The following is a 23,282-nucleotide window of genomic DNA, read 5'->3' as shown; positions in this document are numbered from 1 at the left end:
TTTTAATTTGAACCCCACTGATGAGTTGTCTCTGGACAAAACACGCATTTGGAGTGCCAAGGTTAGAGAATCAAATTGAAAGCCAGATTTCTTTAATTAGTTTTTACAACCAATGGGTAGAGATCACTGCTGGGGGACGTTTCGTCCCCGAAATAACCACCGGCCAATTATTCTTCTCTTCTGTGCTTCCATGAAATATCATAGATGTTGTCATTCTCTATAAATAAAATATTCGCCAATTTTATTGATATTAGGAACACGAAGATTTTTTTATCCAAGATGGGTTTAGAAAGATTTGGCACAATTTTTTGGAAATATTTGGGTTTCAATGCTCTTTAACATTGTAATTGCTTTGCTTTTTTAACTGTTTTCATTCTATCATCACTCACTGATGAGTCTGATGAAAGCGAAACGCGTGTCTGGAGTACCAAATTATCAACCTTATTTATTTGAAAGTTCAAAAGCAGACGTATCGATTAATAGATACCCCGGTACTAATAACAGTACCAATTTTACTGCGCTCTATGTTCATTTTGACAACACACGTCTCGTCAGTTATGCTCAATGACAAATTTGAAAAACAAAAACAAAAAAACATAATACAAACGTTGAATAGGAAGATATTCATTACGTATCTTAAGACTCTCAACGTATACAACAACATTTCGAGACTTTATAATTGAAAATGGTAAATTTCTATGGCTAATTTTGTTGTATAATTCAACATTTCAGTTACATCTGATAGTAATGACATATTTTGGTTTTAAGACACCGAGAAACATTGCAATAGTCACAAATTCATATATATATATACTTATACAAATATAATTGAGTCAACTTGGTGGTCCTACCATCCTACATACCGGAAGTCGTTGGTTCGATCCACGGTGGAGTGAGAGCAGACTGATAAAAATTGTCAATAACTGTTTCTGCGCTAAACACGCAATATAGTAGGGAAGAATCAAATTGAAATTGGTCATCCACGAGACAGTTGTACGATAATGTATGACGAATTGGTTTTCTCATACTGTAAGAGCAAGGATGAAGAAAATAAGGCTCAGTGTCGGAGTCCTGATATTTTTATGTTATCCGCATTGCTATACATATAATACTAACCACTGGATGTTGAACTATAAATTATGACGATGTAATAAATCATATTTAAAAAGAAAAATTCATTTGCAAGAATTTTTTTTATTCAGACAAGATAGAAGTTAGAATGAGCTATGTTTATGTTAAATGCAATAACACCAGTGTATCATGTACTATCAGTAAGGCTCTAACTTAATATTTAAATCGCCATTGATTAACATTTTGGTCGTTATATCAAAGAACGTAGAGCATTTGTCTACCTTTTATATATTTCATCTTGATTTAAAGTGTAAAATATGAACATATATTGTCATTAATTGATGTCCAACACTTTGGAAGATATTATCAAATGATTTATAGCTTAAAATTATATAAATACAAAGTTAAGCGTTTAAATGACATACATGCATGATTATATAACATTAAAGAATATTAATAATGATTGTTTAAAAAACAAACGTTAATATCATAGTCCATGGACGATTCCAATTGTTTGCGAGCATAGTCTTCCGTTTCCATTTTTATTTTCCACCTTTTCCCTTCCTAAGCAACCTGAGCTTTTCAAGTTTATGAGCTATTTTGTCTGCTTCGTTTTTCTTTTTGTACAGGTTTGTTCCAGCAGCTTTAACTTTACCTCCTTTGTCGACACCCCTGGATACTACTTTGTCAGCACTAGTACTTGTAATACTGCGTCTGCCGCTTTGGTCTGTATGTAAATAAAATAACAAATTATGTTAATGTCAGAAAAAAACAAACTTTTTTGGTATGATGGCATCGAATAGGGAGCGAGATAAGGGTGCAGAACCTTTCAACAGTTTACTGGCCAAAACAAAAGGTGAAACTAATTACAATATAGCAATTAAAATGGTAACACAAACATAAAATAGTTTATTTTCTATCAAAACAACAGGAAGTGTTTCAACAGCAGTATAATTATGAGTAAGGCCATTAGTAAAAAACATTTTAAAACAAAATGCAGTTTATTCAATTGAAGGGCATATGATTATGTTCCTTTTTCTTTAATTCGGTGTACTATTAGCGAATCATTATTTTTTATAAAGAAGTTCCTTTAGGAAACGGCCAATAAAGGTGTATACTTATGCAAAACATATAAATATATTCTCCTGGAGCGCTTGATTTTGATAGTCCAATTTTTCTACGACGTCATTTATTGACAGCTGTACGCATGTCTATGTAATCAAATGTAGATTGAATCGGTCTTTTTTCTCTTTGTTAAGTTTTTTTTCAGTGTATACAGTTGTTACATTTTTCTGTTTAAGTTTTCGGTTATTGTCTTCTATGTTTGAAGTCAACTACTGGTAATTTGAACGGTACATGTATTTCCTTTTCACGTAACCCAGTAAACTGCATTCCGTTATCAGTCAAAAACTTTGATACAGCAAGCATGGCAAGTACAGAAATATAAAAAAATCATTAAAATTACTTATATGTCCTTAATGAAATCATCTCTAAATTAACATTTTCTCAAATTGTTTAATAATTACCAGGATATTTTTTTTGTCGAAGGCTAAAACATATAAGTTAAACGACTCATTTGCCATATTAGGTATAAATCAATTGTGATATATATTTTTCTGAATTGCAGACAGCTTCAACAAGAACATCAGGAAAATACTTTTACTTACTATAGATATTCCAACAAAGATTGTGGCACCCACGTTCGTCCGAGCCATCACCACAGTCATCATCACCATCGCACACCCAATGCCAGGAAATACATTTATCGTCATTAGCGCAGGAAAACTGATTACTTCCACAACCTGTAGATGTTATGAAAGTGTTTGTAAAATTCAAAACGCTTTTGCAGCTTCATAAATGCCAAATGTCATCAGTATATCAATAAAGGCTATACAACTAACTAACTTTTGACCTGAGTTACAATTTAATAGAAAAGGTGTTGCAGATAGAAAATTTCTTCAGTGATTTGATACATAGCTTAAGCAGTAGAACATGGTATAGATGATTTAATATATTCTTTTAACAGTGATTGTTAATCTAGCCTATGGTATTTTATGTATTAAATCATATATGACATGTTCTATCTACAGTGTAACAAATTAGGTAAAAAAGGAAAAGCGCTAGGGACGCACGAAATTTATAAAGTGTGTTTTTCATTTTGAACTATCGCAACCTAATGGATTACGCAAGAATTGCTTACCCGTTAAGAATACCAGGTAAACTCTCTGGTTTGAGATTGGAGTCTTGTTTGGCAATTTTAGAGTTTATGGCATGCGCAAATGATTTTGATATTAATTGTACTTTGTTCATGGTAGGATGTGTTTCGGTGTCTTTTCAAACTTCCGAATTTGAATGTTCCTCTGACATTCATCTTATTGTTTAGAAACCATGTAGGAATATATGGATGTAAAAAACATATCGTCAAATTGTATTCCATCTATAAGAAAAAAACATATATTTTTGGAATAGAAAAGGTTACGCTGTTATTACCAGAACATCCCATGTCGTCTTCTCCGCTACTGCAATCAATCCAGTTATCACACTGATAATCCGAGTCGATACATTGTCCGTCTAAACATTCATACTGATCGTCAATACAGCCTGATAAAAAAATATTTGATTGATTAATGATTGTTTTACACAACATGGGTACAAAAATGCTTGAAAAAAAAAAAGATAAAAACATTATTGAGTAAATAAAAAAATTGTCATGACTGTATTTTACAAAATTGTGAATTTTTTTGGTAAATATTAAATAAACTGTAATCATTGGATCTAATGATATGCATTCTACAAATTAAAGTGACAGAGACTGATAAATACTGTAGATTCAATAATGAAAACAATACCATATTAGTGTAAAATTCAACTATCTTAATAGTCACTATGATTATTTTTCTAATTTTAATTTATGTTAGTAATATTCTATTGCAACATGCACAGAAAAGGCATTTAATTTAAGGTCAAGGAACAGTGAGTGGGCTACATCACAGATTTTGCTAAAATTTTGCATACAACCTTGGCTCGTTGACTTATAACTGAAAATCGAAAAAATAATGCATTTATCTCTTTTATTATCTGAAATATTACTGATTGAATTCTTTCAAGATAGGGGAACATTTGTATAGAAAGCACATAAAATAGGAGAAAACCTGTTTAAATTTGACTTACAATCATCAAATCTCTTATTTCTAATACATAGATTTTTCTTAAAAACTATGTTGTTGATTCATAAATTTCCGTTTTAATGATATAAAATAATCATATGGTCACAGTCTTCGTTTTTTGTCTAATAATCAATCTGGTACATAGTTGGTAGTGAAAAACGTCAAAAACTAACGTTTTACGGCCTGCAAGGCGATGACGGTACGATTATGTTGACATTTTGTGGTATTTTTCACTAATACAACCACTTTCAATGATGTATACCGTAAACACGAAGTCGGTGACCCTATTATTATTTTACATCATTAAAACGGAAATTTATGTTTCAACAACATACTGTAACTTGACCTTAATGACAATTGAGTTATTATCAAACATTCCGAATGCTAAAAAAGGAAGAAGAGACTAGGGGCCATTAAAAACACAAGTCGAAGAAAAACAGACACCATGGCTTAATAAAAGATTACTTAGAGACAACCGTCAAAAAGAAAATAGGCAGGTAACAAAAGATTAGCACGAACCCCATCAAAACTTATGGTAAGCTCCGACATGATTAACAGTTCCAAATTTAATAGTGATACACATGCAATTCTGAATTGCAAATTAAACAAACAAAAAAAAACCTATTCAATATCTAGTGATTCATCTCGACCTTTCAAGGAGTAAAATGGCTTTGATATAAGAGTTGTTTGCTCTAAATCTCCAATAGTATTCACTCTTCAAATACAGAATGTTATGCTGAACGTTATTTTGCTACTTTCATGTACGCTTAAAATTAAGATAGCATTTCGTAATAAAACAGTGCTTTTATCGAAGGTTGGGTATTATATTTTTTTATATTTTGGAGATACAGATATTTAATCATGTTAATATGGCGCCTCATTCTAATTGAAATATTTCTTCAAATACTCACAAAAGATGAATGGTCTGTACCTTAATGCTGATACATGTCCGTGTTAGACTACAACAAGATCACTAGCTTCCCAACAACAATAACCTGTATTTATCGACATTAAAATCTATGTCTTTTTTGGTTGAAAGGCTCTTATAGGTTAACATTTTGTTCACTTTATAATGCAAGCTAGTACTCAACATATGATTACTAATTACTCATAAATATACATAAACAAATGTTGAAGCAACAGTAATTCAACAATACACACGATACATAGGCAAAATAAATTATATAAACTACTTTAATACTAAGGGAAAAGAAATGAGAAGATTTTGAATAAAACAGAAATGTGATAACAGTCTATGTCAAGTAAGAACAAATATAAACATCTAGGGTGTATTTCGCGTTCTATGAATATAGATTTGTATGTTCGGTAAAAGACAACATTGTTACGACAAATTTGTAAACAGGCGTTATTATACTTACACAAAGTTGTTCCCAAAAACAGTCCAAATACTAGTACTACCTTCATAGTTGTTTATGTGATACGGGACACTAAAAAACAGACTGATGATATTAACATGTGGAATAACAAATGGACGAACCTTTATTTATATCCAACTGGTAAATTTTAGTATAAAATATCCACAGACATTCATTATTGGTATAATTTGAAACTGTGGAATTCCTGACTTATTCCTGTACAGATACTTTTCAAATGTACGCAACGGGTTAAACTAAGTGGGGAAAACTCGGGTTTTACTTGCGTTGTTTAGCAATAAGGAATATTGGCAGAAATTTTTAAGAAAATTTAGGTCTTACAAAGATATATAAGAACACAAACATTTGAATTCATAAGTTCATTTTTTTAAACTTATTATATAGTTTATCAAATTGATATTGGTCAAGCAACTCTTATACAAACATGGAAAAACAAGAATAGTTTTTGTGGATAGATCTATAGATTATTCTCCTAAATTTCCATGCTTTTAATTAAATTTGAAGATAAAGATGTTTTTCGAAAAAAATTGAAAATTCACGTGAATTTTACGTGAAAAAAGTTAATGTGATTTTCACGGAAAATCTGTTTACGTGCGGTCCACGTTTAAGCTCATTGGAGGTGAAATTCACGTTGATTTCATGTGAAAAAAAAATCATATGAATTTCACGTGAATTTCCTTACATGAAATCAGTTCACGTGAGTTTCACGTTTATGTTCGTTTGATGTTAATTCGCGTGAAGTTCACGTCAGATTTTGAATCTAATTTAACGATTAACTAAATTCCCTACACTTAAATACACTATTTACAAACACTGATTTGTTTAAATAAAACCTGTGAAAATTCTTACTGCCCTATACTCCCCTTTACTGCACAGTTTAACCAATTTCTAGAGATATTGCTCAGCCCTCAAAGGTTTTCCTGCACGGATATATACTTTGCCAACCTTGGATGAACCAGAATATACGGAGGACCAAACCTCCCACTATAACAATAGTCAATTACAGATCTAACTAAATATTTATCGTGGAGTCAACTTTCAAAGGTTAACAATTTCCTACGACTCTACCAAGAAGACGCCAATCTGCAAACGTTGAAAGAACTCTTGAACGATCCGTGAGCACCGAATACACTAAATGATATATAGATACATGATATTTAACTTTATTTAACTTAAAATAACACGAACGATGTCGGACGAGATTAATTCAATTAAATATCGATTACAGCATTGCGAATGAAATGAATATTTCAACATTCAAAATGATCTTAATCAAATACTTACATTTGTTGTCTTCAGTGTAAACCAGAATATTGCTCGGCTAACGCAACATCTTCTTTTAAATATATCAAAGTCAGGTTGTGCTTTCATTTGATTGGACACATTTTTAAGTCGCAGTTAACAAATTTGAAAAATAATAACCAAAAATCGCTAAATGTACTGTTTGTCTTTTTTTTAAAATTTGTTTAAGAAACATGGACTGGATGGCACACATGACAATGAAGGTGACTTTTAAATTTAATTGATGTTTGTGCAACCCTGTCCTATTTACATGTTGTATCTGTTCAGACTACATTTCATATATGGAACTAAATAGAAAACATTATTAGCTATACAGGATCAATTAAAATAGATTTGTCATGAAAAGTATTAGGAGAGTGACCATGTATGATGCAGGTGGGTGAAACATAAAATTGAGAATGGAAATGGGGAATGTGTCAAAGAGACAACAACCCAACCAAAGATAAGAAGGCTACCAATGAGTCTTCAACACAGCGAGAAAATCCCGCACCCGGAGGCGTACTTCAGCTAGCCCCTTAATAAAGAGTGTACTAGTTCAGTGAAAATGGACATCACACTCAACTCCGAAACATATAAATGAACTAAAATTAAAAAAAAAAAACATACATGACTTATAAAGGCCATAGTCTCTTGACTTTGTGAGATCTCAACCCTCCCCCTATACCTATAGCCAATGTAGAATAAACAAACACACAGCAATACACAGAGTAAAACTCAGTTTAAAAGAAGTCTGAGTCCGATGTCAGAATAGGTGACAAAGGAAACTTAGCAAAATGACAATAATACATAAATTAACAATGGACTACTAGCAGTTACTGACATGCCAGCTCCAACCCTCAATAAAACTGATTGAAAGATTATGTCTTCATCATATGAAAATCAAGTACAATCCCTTCCGTTAGGGTTTAGTATCAGTCTCTCTTTGATTCTCTAAACTATAAACATTTTAAAACGTGGATTGTCTCTGTCCTACTTGTTTTCATGGTAGAGAAGTATATTATTTGAAACGAAAACCCATGTTTAGATTATTGAGATTACAAAATTATTTAGTTCGACACCTACAGGAATTAGACCTATAAAATAATATTTGATGTCATCCTATTTTACATTCTCCATGAAGCGACCAGTTTAGGAAATTGTCATTTTAGATGTAAAATGGAATTTAACAGAATGTTTGTATAATTGATAGGGTGTTTTTGGTATAAAGTTTCAAATAGATTTATAAATAGATCATCTATATAGATATAAAAGTCATCAAGATTTACTGTCATTTTCTTTGGCGAATGAAAGTAGTATTACTAGGACTTTTCGACCAAGTTTGTTGTATTTGAAATCTAGTTGTCCAGTCAGAATAAGGCATGTATTAGTAGTGTTACGTTCTATGCACGTTATTAAACATTACGAAACCGCTTTGAGGTGTCCATAAGCGGCCTGATACAAGGACTAATTTTCTGTCTTATCAACATAGCTCATTTCTATTGGCAGTCAAAAGGGGCCGCCTTTATCCCGTATTTGAATAGGAAGTTGTATTTTACTATAAACTTGTAATTGCAGTAAGATAAATATTAATATAAGAAACCATTGTTTTGATTCAATATAATTGGTATAGGGAAATTAAAATCTCATCGATATATAATATTATATAAATAACATATAGCTTAGAGGGTGATAGAGCAGATTGTTACCCCGAGAAAACATTGTTAACCGCGGCGAAGCCAAGGTTGACAATGCTTTTTCGAGGGGTATTAATCTGCTCTATCACCCTTTCAGTTAAGTGTTATTTACTTTGTTATACTTAATGTTCTGTTATTACTGTCTGTTAAATTTCAAATTCAAAGTTATAAACTATGACGTCTTGTACATAACAGTCATCTCTATTTAGTAAAGCGCATAAATAATCAAGCGTCTCCGTGAAAGGTAATATAGAATTTGCCATGAAGATATGGTATGAGTGCCAATAAGACAACTATCCATCCAAGTCACAATGTTTAAAAAGTAAACAATTATAGGTCAAAGTACGGCCTTCGACACGGACATCCTTGCACTTTAAATTGTAAGGAAGTGAAATTCTCGGGTTTTTAATTCAAACAATATAGAAATTCACAATTTGTAACTCCAATTTAAAATAAATGGTAAATGATATCACAAAGATATTTAAACCCAAGTTTAATTTATCGGGAGATTTGCAAAATCCATTTCAAGTAAAATTTTAGTGATTCAACAAAAAAAAAGTTGTATTATTATATATAGTAAAACATGAGGATTTGACCTCGTTTCAACTCTCTTATTTAAATAGATAAATACAATCTAATTATATATTTGGTCAATCATCAGCTGTTGCGTGAGCTTGAAATTATGCACAACCTAACAACAAAGAAACGTGGCTACTGGAAACTATTTAATATCTCCATTAAGACGACATCGTAATAAGTCTTATTTTAATAGTGAACTATACGAATCAGAAAATAACAACCAGATTTAAGCTTCAGATATATGTAGAAAAAAGTAAAATCACAAAAATACTGAACTCCGAGGAAAATTCAATCGGAAAGTCCCTAATCACATGGCAAAATCAAATGACAAAACACATCAAACGAATGGACAACAACTGTCATATTCCTGACTTGGTACAGGCATTTTCAAATGTAGAAAATGGTGGATTGAACCTGGTTTTATAGCGCCAAACCTCTCACCTGTACGACAGTCTTATCAAACCTCGTTATATTTACAACGATGCGTGAACAAAACAGACATTATAAATAAAATAGTCAAAATATGGGTACAGCAGTCAAAGTAAACCTTGAGCGGCATTTTGATTTGGATACTAGACTAACGCCATACCCAAAATTGTAATAAATTGAAATACTTCAATCTATTTATAAATTTACCTTAAGACGAGTCAGATGACACATGCACTGTTTTATCGTAGTAGATATAGAAAGAGAGGTAACTCTGCATCTTTTCAAACAAAACCACTGGAAAATATTGATTACATGTAACTCTAAAAAGGGGATTTATTAAAGTCGTGCATACTTTGAACTGCCAAATACTTTTGTGGATAAGACTTAATATTTAGTCTGTAGTAAAAGGCAACAACAGAAATCATTGTGCATTTAAATTCAATTTGTAACATTTTACATTAATTTTAAAAAAGCTACATTACGGTATATTAAAGGTTCTTTCAATGTGAAAACTGTAAAACAACCTGTGTTCGTGGATAAGTTCGCGTTTTGCCCTTTGTAGCCAAGCATGCGGCAAAATATTTCCTCGATTCTCTAAATTTGTAATGGTATTCACAAAACACTCTGGAAAAACATGATTTACTCATTTGTTGTAATTTGCTGGTATCGGTATTTTGTGTCTTTTGTCTTTAATGATTTGTTTTTGTCTTGTTTGTCCTGTCGATCTGATGTGTCAAGCCAATTTAAACTGATTCTTACAGTCTGTCCTTATGTTGTGCAGTTACACCACATCCCAAGTTACGCTTGCAAACATGTTTAACTCCACCACATTATTTTTACGTTGGATGAAATCCGAAGTAATGCTATGGGATATATTTAGTTATACATGTCATTAGTCGTGGTTTTAGGATATCGATTCATTTTGCCATTGATGTACAAATTTACGTCCGTCAACATTATGTTTTAGCAGTACTCCCAGGAAACAGAATTATCATGATTATCGTATACTCTTTCCAAAATGTTTTAACATGTTTCTATATTGGAATCCTAAATTTTGCTATTCTGAAGTCATTGTGATACAAAATTATAAATTATAAATGTTTTTGTAAATGCTAAAGTAAAATTATATGTTACCAAATTTTGTATATTAAATACTTGTAATTTGCCAAATTATGTAATGGCGTAGTCAGTTTCTATTCGTCTTATGAGTTTTGATTGTTGCAAATGGTATCTTCAGCCTCTTTGTATATGATGTTTTCCCTAAATTTAACTAATTCAAATAGACCCCCCCCCCCAAAAAAAAAAAAAAAAAAAGACTCAGTTTATTGGATATTAATGACGCAACTTAAATAATAAGACTTTGTAAAATCATAAAAAAAAACCACATATATATTTCCGTGCAGTCGAGTGTTTTTGCCCCAGCTCCTACGCCCCTGAATTTTAGCAATCATGTATTCCAATTTATAAATTCGACCAAACTAAACAATGTTTCCGATCGACTTTGAATTTCAATATCTCAAAAAGCCAATAGATGTCTATGCCTGTTAATCCTTTTGTGTTATGTTGAACAAATGCTATTATAAACATTATATTAAATACATAAATTTAATATGGTATTCATTGATACAGTTTGTAGGATTTTGACACAAGTAAGAAAATAATTGTGGTCTTGCTTTCGAAATGAGAACTATTGTTTAAAAATTCAGGGAACAAAAAAGACGATGTTGAAATTAAGAAAGCTTTACGCTGCGAAGTGTTAAGAAAACCGATAATAACACATTTTATGTGTTTTAGTTTTCCCTTTCGATCCTCTGCACTCACAATACCTAGAAAATTGATTTAATGTTAAATACTACATGTAGTATGTTCATGATGTTATCGTGTTAAATGTGGCTGAAATATTTGGCACTCGACTTGAGAAAACTACTGCAAGTTCACTCTAGTCGACTTGAGAAAAAACTGCACGTTTCTTCTTGTAGTCTACAAGGAGATAGAAATTTGTATGAGTTATTAGTCAGCCATCGGATCGTAGGTTCATCTGAGGAAATAGTAAGTTAGTACTCTGATTGTGTTTTTGGTTTGTTTGTACATCTTCCGTTCCACCAATTCGTCAAGACAAATAAAACAATTGCTATTATAAACATTGTTTCAATTAAAAACAAATTGTTCAGTGCTCAATCGAAGGTCTTTCCACCATTGAATTTTAAAATCATTGATAAGAAATCACTTCCGGATTACTCAAAGTTACTACTGGCGTCAAATCATAGGTTTTTCATACTGATTCAAAAAATATATGGTTTCTATGTACTTTTGACTGAAATAAGAGAGGTAAATTGCTACTTCTGATTAAGAACATGTCACTGCCAGTCGCATAAGATAGCTTTTTGCTTATTGATTTAAAAAAATATTTGGTTTTGATAAGCTATTGTCAGAAATCAGAGATATACATTGATTTCCGGTTTACAGAAGGTAATGTCCGGTCTGAAATGATAGGTTTATGCATGCCAATTAAAAATAGATATATGGTTTCTAGGTACTTTTCATGAAAGAAGTGCAAACATTGCTACTTCCGGTTGACTCGAGGTCACTTCTGATTGACATTTTTCAAGGTAAGAAGTCTCCAAACCCAATGCAAGACATCATACGGCTTTATCATGGACCAGTATGAAATTATAGCAAACGTCAAATCTAGAACCTCAAATTTTCATTTGACCTTGACCTCAATATCAATGCCATAAAGGGAGAATCTCAAATCAATATACCATAGCTCTCTACTATGTCTGGTTCATGGGTTATATCTTCATACAACTTATTTTAAACTGTCCAGGGGAGAAAACACCTATTAAAAAGGACATGTGTTTCGACCAAAATTTTAAAGTGACGACATGTCACAACGAACAATTTCATAATTATTTTTTTTTCTTTATTTATTACAGTTGTGAGGAAAAGCGAAAATAAACAAAAGTTAAAATTTAGATCATGACCTTGTCTTTTGACCTTGACCGAAGATTTCTATTGTTGGACCAAGGAAATCAAATCAAAATACCCTAGGTCCCTGTAACTTTCAGTTCATGAGTAACATTTATATATCACTATGTCAAATACAGAAAGGGAAATAACTCTCATATGGAGTCTCCATATTGCTTCGGACAAAAGTTAACAACACATCGGACAATTTGGAAAAAATAAGTTTGTTAATTTCGTTTACGGTTGCGAAAGAATAGACATAACAAGAAAAACAGTGTACGGGCAGATTACTCTCACAGGAGAAAGTTTACGGTTGCACACGGTCAACTGCAAAAGCGTATTTATTGTTCGATATTATGTACCAAAAATCTTTTCGATATCTCACGAAACAATAACAAAATCTCAACATCAAAGAGTGGCGGAAGAAAAAAAAAATCAGAACAAAATCAAAAGATCTTTCCACAGGAAAGTGGAAAGCCTTAAATACATGCATTTGATATGTGTATCATCGGTAGAATTATGGCATAATTAAGACAGTAGATGAGGTTTTGCTTTTAAAATGAGAACTATTTATAAAACAAACCAAAGAACAAAAATAAAAAAAAAACAAAAAAACAATGTTGAAAATAAGAAAGCTCTACGCTGTGAAGTGTTAAGGAAAACGGACAAGAACGCTTTCTGTGTACAAAAACAAAGGCTACATGAGTATAGAGCTATAGTCACTTAAACATGTCCAGTCACGTATTAGAGAAGGGTAGTCTGTTGAATACATATCACGTCTGATTACAATGTAAACATTCATTAAATGCATTATCCAGTCTTCAGACAGTGCAAAACACATTTTTTTTGTTAGTTTTCCATATCGACCCTCTGTGCCCACAGTACCTAGTAAATTGATATAATGTTAAATTATACACGTAGTATGTTATCGTGTTAATTTTGTCTGAAAAAAGAGGGACGAAAGATACCAGAGGGACAGTCAAACTCAATGTTTGACACTCGACTTGAGAAAGCTACTGCAAATTTATTCTAGTAATCTACAGGGAGATGGAAATCTATATAAGTTATTAGCCAGCCATCAGATCTTAAGTTCATTCGAGTAAACAGTACGTCAGGACTTTGATTGTGCTTGTGATTTGTTTGAAAAATTGCAAAGTTACCTCTCTTGCAATAGTCTTTCCTTCGACGAAATAGTATAAATGTTAATTTTTAAAACTTATTTGAAAATTAAATGGAAATACAACGTATTTCAATTTATAATAGTAAAAACTTGGGTATGCTGTATGTCTAATCTCATAACAAAATGCCGCTCAATGTTTACTTTTTGCATTTATTTAAAAATGAAGTTGAACTTATAACCAAACTTTTTTAAATAGGCATATAGAAATAAAAAGTTTAAAATCAACGAAACTTAAACCTGACTGCTCTCTTCTGATTTGTGTATTTTGCTCTTATAACAAGACAACATTTGCTTGTTGTAGCGATTGTCGTCTCAAATGAAGATATTGAATAGTTTTTAGCCCCCTTATGTCGTACCGAAAGGTTATACAGCCACACGTATTTACGGTCCTACATTATGCCGATGCTTATATTTCTGGCCCCAGCTCCTACGCCCTTGAATTTTAGCAGTCAATTAGTATTATTTCATTTTATAAATTGGAAAAAAACTAAACAATGTTTCCGATAGATTTTGAATCTTTAATACCTTTCAACATTAATAGATATCTATGGATGTTAATCTTTTGTGTTTGGTTGCTGACACGCATATTTTTACTGATGATCTCCTTTTTTTATATCTTGAAAATTTGTATATTATAAGGTTTGGCTCCTTCATCCTCCTCTTGTTAACATGTCATCAATCCCGCCTCTTTTAATAGTTCCTTGATCCACTATTGATTAAGCTAAGCCAACTCAAAAAGGCTTATATAATCTACATTTCCGTTTGAACAATCCATCAAGACAAAAAAAAAAAAAAAAAAAAAACCAATTTCTATTATAAACATTGTATAACATACACAAATTTGATGTATTATCCATAGGTAAGATTATGGCATAATTAAGAAAACAGTTGTGGTCTTGCGTTTAAAATTAAAACTATCTTTAAAAGCAATCAAAGAGGAAAAAAAGATGATGTAGAAAAAAATTTACAACGGACAACCCATGTATTCTGTTTACACATGCAAATGTCACATGAGTATAGAACTATACTCAATTGAAAATCTACAGTATCGTATTGGATATAGATAGTCCGTTTTATAAACAATCACTTCTGATCGAAATGCAAACATTCATTAAATGCATTATCCAGTCTTCAGACAGTGCAAGACACATTTGTGTTTAGTTATCACTTTCGACAGTCTGTGCCCACAATACCTAGCAAATTGATTAAATGTTAGATACTTCATGTAGTATGTTATCGTGTTAAATGTGACTGCAATATTTGAGACTTAACACGAGAAAGCAACTGCAAGTTCATTCTAGTAGTCTGCCCGGAAATGAACATCTATATGAGTTATTCGCCAGCCATCAGATTTTAGGTAAATCCGAGGAAACAGTACGTCAGTACTTTGATTGGGCTTCTGGTTTTAAAAATAAAAAAAAAAAAGCAGAGGTACCTCTCTTTGAATATATATTTCCTACGATGACATAGTCTTAATGTTTTTTGTTTAAGCTAATTTGAAAATAAATGGAAACATTTCAACTTATAATAAATATTAACTTGGGTATGATGTCTATCTAATTTCAAAACAAAATGCCGCTCAGTGTTTACTTATTCATTTATCTGAAATAATGTTGAACTTAAAAGCAACTCTTTTTTCAATAATCTAAGGCATATAGACATAAAAAGGTGTTAAACAAACGAAAGTTTTATCTGACGGTCCCCTCCTGATTTGTGCAGTTTGCTCTTAAACAAGACTACATTTTTTATAATAGCTACAATTGTTTTAAATAAAGATATATACTATTTTCCAAATTAACCACCTTATGTTGTATCGAACGTTTATGCATCTATAAGCAATTACAGATCTATATTATGCCGATGCTTATATTTTGGCCGCAGATCCTACACCCCTGAATTTTAGCAATCATTTATTCCAATTAATAAATTCTAGTAAACTAAACAATGATTCCGATATACTTTGGATTTTAAGAACTAGGCCCAGCACAATGGATTGACCGTGATGAAAAAAGGAAGGAATTGTAGACTGCCGCTGGAAATCAAATTATGTTTGTCACAGACAGAAATTGTCCATGTATCCGTGGACCACCGGACCCTTTGAAACTATGGTTCATTATTATGCGGAGACCTTGTCACGTTCACTACATTAGGTATCTGGTTAATACTTCCCACCACAAACGTACACGACAGTGTATTATTACACATTGCACGAGAAATTAACTTACCATAAATCGATATTTGAGGGGGGCCTCGGTGGCCGAGTTTTTCAAGTAGTCGAACTACTGTATCACTAGCCAGTCAACACTGAGGTTGTGAGTTCGAATCCCGCACGTGGCATGTGCGCTCGACTCCTATCTTTATTGTCTAGGATCGTCAGTTTTCCTACCAAAGGTCTGTGTTTCTTTGCGGACACTCCGGCGTCATCCACAATTATTTTCCTTTTTGATAATTATTTAGATGTTTTGCTGCCAACATTAAATGAATTTTATTTTCTGATTAATTAGTGAACAGTTGTAGATAATTTTAACATATTTTTTTTAACTGGAGTTCAACATGTACAAGTAATGTACAAGTTATCGAAGCAGCAGGGGAAAACAATCGTTAAATGTAGGAATATTTTTTGGTAGGCATTCTTTCTTAGACGAAAGACAGACACCCTATTCAAATCAATTTTAAATTTATATATTCAAATATTTTTGTTAGCCTCGAAATATAACGGAAGTTGTCTCGAGTTACATTTTTGTTTTTAATCTTTTTGAACTACAATTTGCTTTTTGACGATATTTTAAAGGAAAACTATTATAGGAATAACCCTTATGATAGCTATCTTTGAATGGTGAAGATACGCAGGTCTTGTGTAACCTCATAAGCTGAGCAGATAAAGGACTGTATTCAGTTTTGTACGATCGTTTAAAAGAAGGAAACATATATGCTCGTTTTCAACGTTTTCAACCGAGCCCGTCTTGACACGAAACGTATCACCACAGCATAGTATGGCGATACCCACATTAATATGAATGTGGGATAAACAGACATTATACTTCTTATAAGGAAAACAAAACATATTACGAAGTTCAAATGAAGTGGATGTAAGCAATTATAGGCAAACGTACGGCCTTTAACAATGAGAAAAACCCATACCGTATAGTCCGCTATAAAAGGCCCCGACATGAAACATTTTATTATATTTATTTTTTCATATTAATATTAAATGATACATTTCTCACATGGGGCAATAGCAGATTCATAAAAGCATTTCATGTTCCTGATTAGTATGTCCACATTACGCTAGCTTAAAACAAAACCCAAAAGGATGACTTGGGTATAGAAATATGGTTATCCCTATCCCTTAGTGTTCCACAGGCAGTTAACCCCAAACAAAACTAGGGCGTCAGTTTGGTTGTGCGAGATGTTCATGTAGAGAGAGTGCCATGCTACCTGCACGTCACCCAACCACTGTAACAACTCTATGAGGGGTCGACAGGTAGCTAACATCTATTTTTTGATTACAGTAAAAAAATAATGCAGCATTTTGCGATTTCTTGAGCAAAAAAACTTATCCTCAAATGTACCGAAAAATAATTACTTTTACAAAAATCACTTTCAAATTAATAATATCGAATTTTTTCTGACTTAGATTCAAATTCCTTCATTTTCGAATCATGGTGCAATAGTGACTTGAAATTAAATATATCTAAAATAAAAAGGTACTAGTCTACCAAATAGCTGAATTAAAGTCCAATTTAAGGACGTTCACATATTTCAAATATTTGGGAGCATAGCTTGATCATGTATGCTTGATCGAATGTTATTTGCTTAAAGTCTAGTGACAACTTCAAGATTAAGATGTATAACAATAACAATAGTCATAATCTACTTTATACGATTACCGTTTCAAGCATATACAATGCCTATTCACTACCGAAAACGTACATAACTTAATTTCTCTAATTCTTCGTCAATTTATCCCTTTCTGCACCCATTGTATAAAAAAAATTTAATCAACGTGTGGTTCGTTTGATCTCAGTTCTTCATTGGTTAAAATCCGATTATGACGTCGAATTTTTCTTGCTTTCCTCTGAATTTCCTATTGTGACGGCATGAAAAAAGGCGACCATGCCTGATGACGTCACATAGAAAGAACACATCTTTTTGCAGATCATTCGAAAAGGAGGAATAAATTTGCCTGCGTATTGTTTGAAAATCATTAGAGAAACAGATTCCACCACCAAATCTCGTGTAATACGATATTTATCCACTCTCGACAGTTAAATTTTAAATATTTAACTGTCTCGAGTAGATAAATATCGTATCACACTCGATGCAGTGGTAGAATCTATATATATCGTTTGTTTATTGTTATGGTGGGAATATGAAATTAAATAGATGACCTCCATGCATCAAAGCGCACACTTAAACTAGGTTATTAAATGTCTGATTCCTTGTCCGGTTTTAGCTAAACTTTAGGTACTTTTTGGATTGATCAGCTCTTCAACCTTTGTATAAGTTTCGGTAATTCAAATAGTATGGCCTCGAGCATCACTGAAAAGACATTGATTGTCATATTGGTGCAGTGAAATGGGCACTGGTTATGCTAATTATAGAAAGTAATATCACTACCTTAGAAAGCACTACACACATTTTTATTGTACTGGACACTTTTCAATATCATCATTGAGTTGACTAACGACAGTCGTAAAAAGTCTTATGATGAGAGTGAAATATACGAATCAGAAAAGAACAATCACATTTATAAGCTTCGTTGCATTTTTACTATTTATGCCTATATGCTTCAGATTATCAAATCTGGTTGCTTTTAATTTAAATTATATTTCAGATAAATGCAAGCAGCAAACCTTGAGTTGCATTTTGTTTTCAGATGAAACAGACACCATTCCCTAGTTATCATTAAATATTAATTGAAATATTTCCATTGATTTTCTACTTAACTGTATAAACAGTCAAAGAAGACATGCACTATTGCTCTTACTCCTTAATGCCGCATGCTTAGCGGAGAAGCAAAAAATAACAATTTTAAATTGGTTTGATTCGGCGGGGTTCGAACCCACGACCTCCCGCACTCCAGGCAAGCACGCTACCAAGAGACCACCGAGGCGGTCTGAAACACTTAGGGTTTAGTCTGTATCAAAACGACAACGACAGTAATCATGTTACATTGACATTTGATGATGAATTGTTAATCCATCAATAATTTTATATAACACAGACATAATATATGTAATATTTAATACTTATGTTAAAAAGCTACATTATGGTATGTAGAAGGTTAATTTAATGTAAAACGGTAAAACAACTAATTAATGTTCGCGGATACTTTCGCGTTTTGTCCTTTGTAGCCAAATATGCGGATATATCATCTCTCAATTTTCTAAATTCGTAAAGGTATTCAAAAACACAGTCTGGGAAAACATGATTTACTGATATCGGTATTTTGTGTCTTTTGTCTTTTGTTAGTTTTTTTCTTTCCTGACAATCTGATAAGTCAAGCAAATTTAAACAGATTGTTACAGTATGTTTGTAGTCGCACTATCTAGGGCGTAAATGAATAGTTGACTATGTAGGGTTCTGGGTAGTTTTATTTATCAACGAAGCATAAAACGAAACCCTGTAACATAATATCACATTTGATAACAACATATATAAATTAATTCTCTTAAAACATGTATTATATCAATCTGATAAATTTACGTAATGCGTGTACTTTCAAAAAGTTAACCATTAACTGTAAAATACGTCACAGTTTAGGGAAATAACAAAATGTACAAGTATAACTTATCTTATAAAAATATAACTTCCTGTGACATTCGAAACAGAATTTAACTTGTAAAAAGAGTAAAATAGAAATATAGTTTCTCATCTAGCAATAACATTATAATATACGAATAAGCCGTTAAAACAATACACAACCAGTTTAAGCAAAATATGCATTAGTAGAGGAAATATCGAAAAAAAGTTAACTAATAAAGCTAAGCTAAAGAAAGCAAAATTACTAAGCTAATAAACTAATAATACCTGTATAACAAATACTAAATTATAATTACTATGCAAAGACTTATATAGTTCTTAAAATCTGTCAATCTGAGACAAAAATGTAATAACGACTCTGAAAAGTATATATCAAGTTAACATTTTACTCATTTACTCTCGGACTCATTCTGCTCAAATATTCGCCATTCATTACGTTTATGTTTACACTTATTTATTTTCAAGCTTAAATTATGTAACTCAAAAGTAAAATACTAGTGTGCCTGTGATAAAAGTTACGTTAACCTTTTAAATAATTTACAACATTCATTCGCCAATCACACGATACACATTCTTACTACGAAATCATGCTTAAATAGAAAGTTACTCGCGTGAAATACTGATTAATCCAGTAATAACATTACGATGAAAATAAGATATAGACAGAATATCTAAAGAGATAAGTAAACAAACTGACCTGTACTAATCATGGAATTCCTCCAATACAAATAATACGAAATATGAAACGGCAAATAAAGACTAAAGAAAATATATGAAACGTGTGTTCGGTTTGAACATCAATCCACAATTAACAGTAGACTTCAATAGAAATAAACCGGCAAAAGATATATGAACAATGAAATAGAAGAAAGTATGCGGTCAAATAAGGCGTAAAAACAATGACCATCAAAAAAGAAGAAGTGAGTAGCAATGAAGACGAAACTAGTCAATCGTCAAAGTTTGTGAATATAAATACAACTAGTACAACTCATGATTAATTACAATCCGTAATTAATTTATTTGAAAACGAAAACGCAAATATGAATTAGGAATAAAATCATCTTTATTTTAAAATAAATTCAAATAAGAAGTAAAATACCAATAACAAAATCATATCAATATTTATTCAATCATGAATAAATACACGCTAGCACATGTTCTAATGTGCTGTTACAGCAGTGTCCCAGGATGGAGAGAGGGTTAAGCGCTTGCAACAAGTTTAACCCCGCCGCATTTTTTTTTAATGCTTTTTGGTTTGTTTGAAACAAATGCAGAGTTACTTCTCTTTTCGTAGATATTTACTACCATCAAATAGTGTTACTTGACTGTCGACCTATAGTTGCTAACATACAGTTATCTTGGTCTGTGTTGAAAAGTTGTCCCATTGGCAATCATAAAACATCTTCTTATTCTTATATATTTAAGAACAGATCTAAATCAAACTCAATTCCGACGTTTTTTTAAAAATATATTCTTCTGGCGAAAGTTCATTAAACATCCGCGAAAATTAGTAGGCTAACAGTATAGCTACATTATTAAATGTTAACAAATAAAGCTGCCTTATTGCCTGCCACCATGCTAGATGAAAATGGTCCTCCACAGGACTAAACCGTATAGTTTTATTCTTCTTTACTCTCAGGTAGTTTTTCATTAAAGAAGGACGTAAAATAGGGATTCTAACTGACGATATCGGGATATGGGTATTTAGTCAAATCGTACAAGGAAGTTGTGGTAATATTAAAAAACCGACACGGATAAAAAAATAGGTAATGTTAAAATGTTCAGGCTTTAATTAAATCTTTATTTGGGTAAGTTGATACAAGCATACGATCTGTATTGTGTCTTATACTGGTAGAGACAAATAATGTTTAACGACTATATTATATAAATGTGTAAACATGTTAATTATGAGCTATGAAAATCAAGTAGTTCGTGCAAATTTCTGAGTATGTTTAAAAACAATTCAAACAAATATACTTTACTGTTGGTTAGCATTCGCTAGGAGTCACTATCCTATAGATTCACAACTACTAGTTATATTGATAAATTAGAGTCTTCGTAGAAGCTGGAGCACGAATGTTGTGTTAATTTTTTCTTTTGATGTGTAATTTGTATGCAAGAGTGATATCCCTTTGTACTATGTTTCAATTATGCGTTTATTGTCTCCTTTGACCAGGTTCATAATTTCATCTTTACGTAAAGTTTTTTTTATTTAATTTCAAAGCATTACAACATTTATGAATTTAAAAATTTTTAGAATTCATTATTAGTTTATTAAAAGACATTTATGTATTTCAATAATTTCATTTATTTGTTTTGAAACGTTTAAAATTATTATAAACCAATGTAAAGAACCTTTCATAGTTTTATAAATATTATTTAGTTACATTTGAAGTTACTTTGTTTGAAGGGGCAACCTACTGTAAGAATACAGATTGTGCATTTACCTCAAACTTATCCTGGAATTGTATACTTTTCAAGCAGTATTATGGTATTACACTACATAAATAGTATTCTTAATACTTTTATTTTGAGGTAAATTATTCTGGTGAAAACTCATGTTTCAGTTGAGATCTGTAGTAATTCTGCTGTCAAGGATCCGCTGTTTTAAGTTGTTGTCCGCATCATCTAACCCCCGACAGCATTGATCCTGCTACTTGCAAAAGCATACATTTATTTTTTTAATATGGTGTATATTTTTACGTCAGAATTCAAATGAAGCAGACATTTTGTCTTGATTTATTTGCACTACTTGATTCCCTAAAGGTAATTACATGTATGCTGTGTAACAACCCCCTTCCCACACACACACAAACACACACAAGATACACATACGCACAAACACATTACCAGAACACCATAACGACCACTGTATTCCACAAACTTCTAGTTTATGTCAAATGCTTTACTGAGAAATTATGATTAACACCTACATAAAGCATTTGAACATTTTGGAAAAAGACTATATATTAAAACCAAATTAGATTATTTCCCCATAATGATAAAATGTTGGGAAAATTAGTCATATTTATCTTACATTAACCACGAAGAAGGGCTAGCAAACGACTTTTAATTGGAACTTAATTATTGTTAAAAGAATTTTGCAACAAGAATGAAAAAAAAAAGTTACTTTATTCAATTATAAGGACTTAGTTAGCCAAATCTACTAATTATAATTCAATATTATGAATGTTTATGACAATAGATAAACATTCTACATAAATGAATGATATCTATTCATCATTACCTAGTACAGGCCTGAAACTATATACTATTACCTATAGATAAATATATAATGCATTGAATGACCGATGCAGCACCTTTGTGCTAACCTTTTTTTTATAAGAGTACATACATTTTATTTGTTTTATGAAAACACAGCATAAATTAATAGTAGTTGCTACATATTTATATAGATGTAATGAAGCCACACTGTCACATAATCATGGGTCCAATACCGCTTAAGAAGAAACAAATAGTTCATACCGCATACCGCGAATTTGCAGATCTAACAATTTTGGGATAAATTTAATCTACATTTTCCTTCGGAAAATGCTTGTGCCAAGTCAGAAATATGCCAGTTGTTTTCATTTCGCTTCTTTTGTTGATAAAGTTTGATTATGTCAGCTTTTATGAACTGACAAAAATAATCACACTATAAAGTACAACTTCATAACTATTTTAAGAAAAGGATCTTTTATTTGAGATGCATTTAAATTCTGAACATTCTAGGGATGTCGTATCGCTCACCAGT

The 23,282-nt window shown here is 31.8% G+C and overlaps 1 long non-coding RNA gene across 1 annotated transcript; it reads right to left on the bottom strand.

Moving 5' to 3' along the window:
- Positions 1 to 1,195: 1,195 nt before the first annotated feature.
- LOC127721714 (uncharacterized) lies at positions 1,196 to 6,972 on the bottom strand. The gene is made up of 4 exons (XR_007991406.1): positions 6,917 to 6,972; positions 3,562 to 3,672; positions 2,739 to 2,873; positions 1,196 to 1,798 (listed from the first exon to the last, which is right to left on the bottom strand). It is a non-coding gene; the product is annotated as an uncharacterized LOC127721714 (long non-coding RNA).
- Between the last annotated feature and the right edge of the window lie 16,310 nt (positions 6,973 to 23,282).

The sequence above is a fragment of the Mytilus californianus genome, unplaced genomic scaffold (assembly GCF_021869535.1).
Source record: "Mytilus californianus isolate M0D057914Y unplaced genomic scaffold, xbMytCali1.0.p SCAF_12, whole genome shotgun sequence".
In the NCBI taxonomy this organism is placed as follows: Eukaryota; Metazoa; Mollusca; class Bivalvia; order Mytilida; family Mytilidae; genus Mytilus; species Mytilus californianus.
The sequence above is the reverse complement of the archived record's forward strand: the minus strand, read 5'-3'. Positions and strand labels throughout refer to the sequence as shown.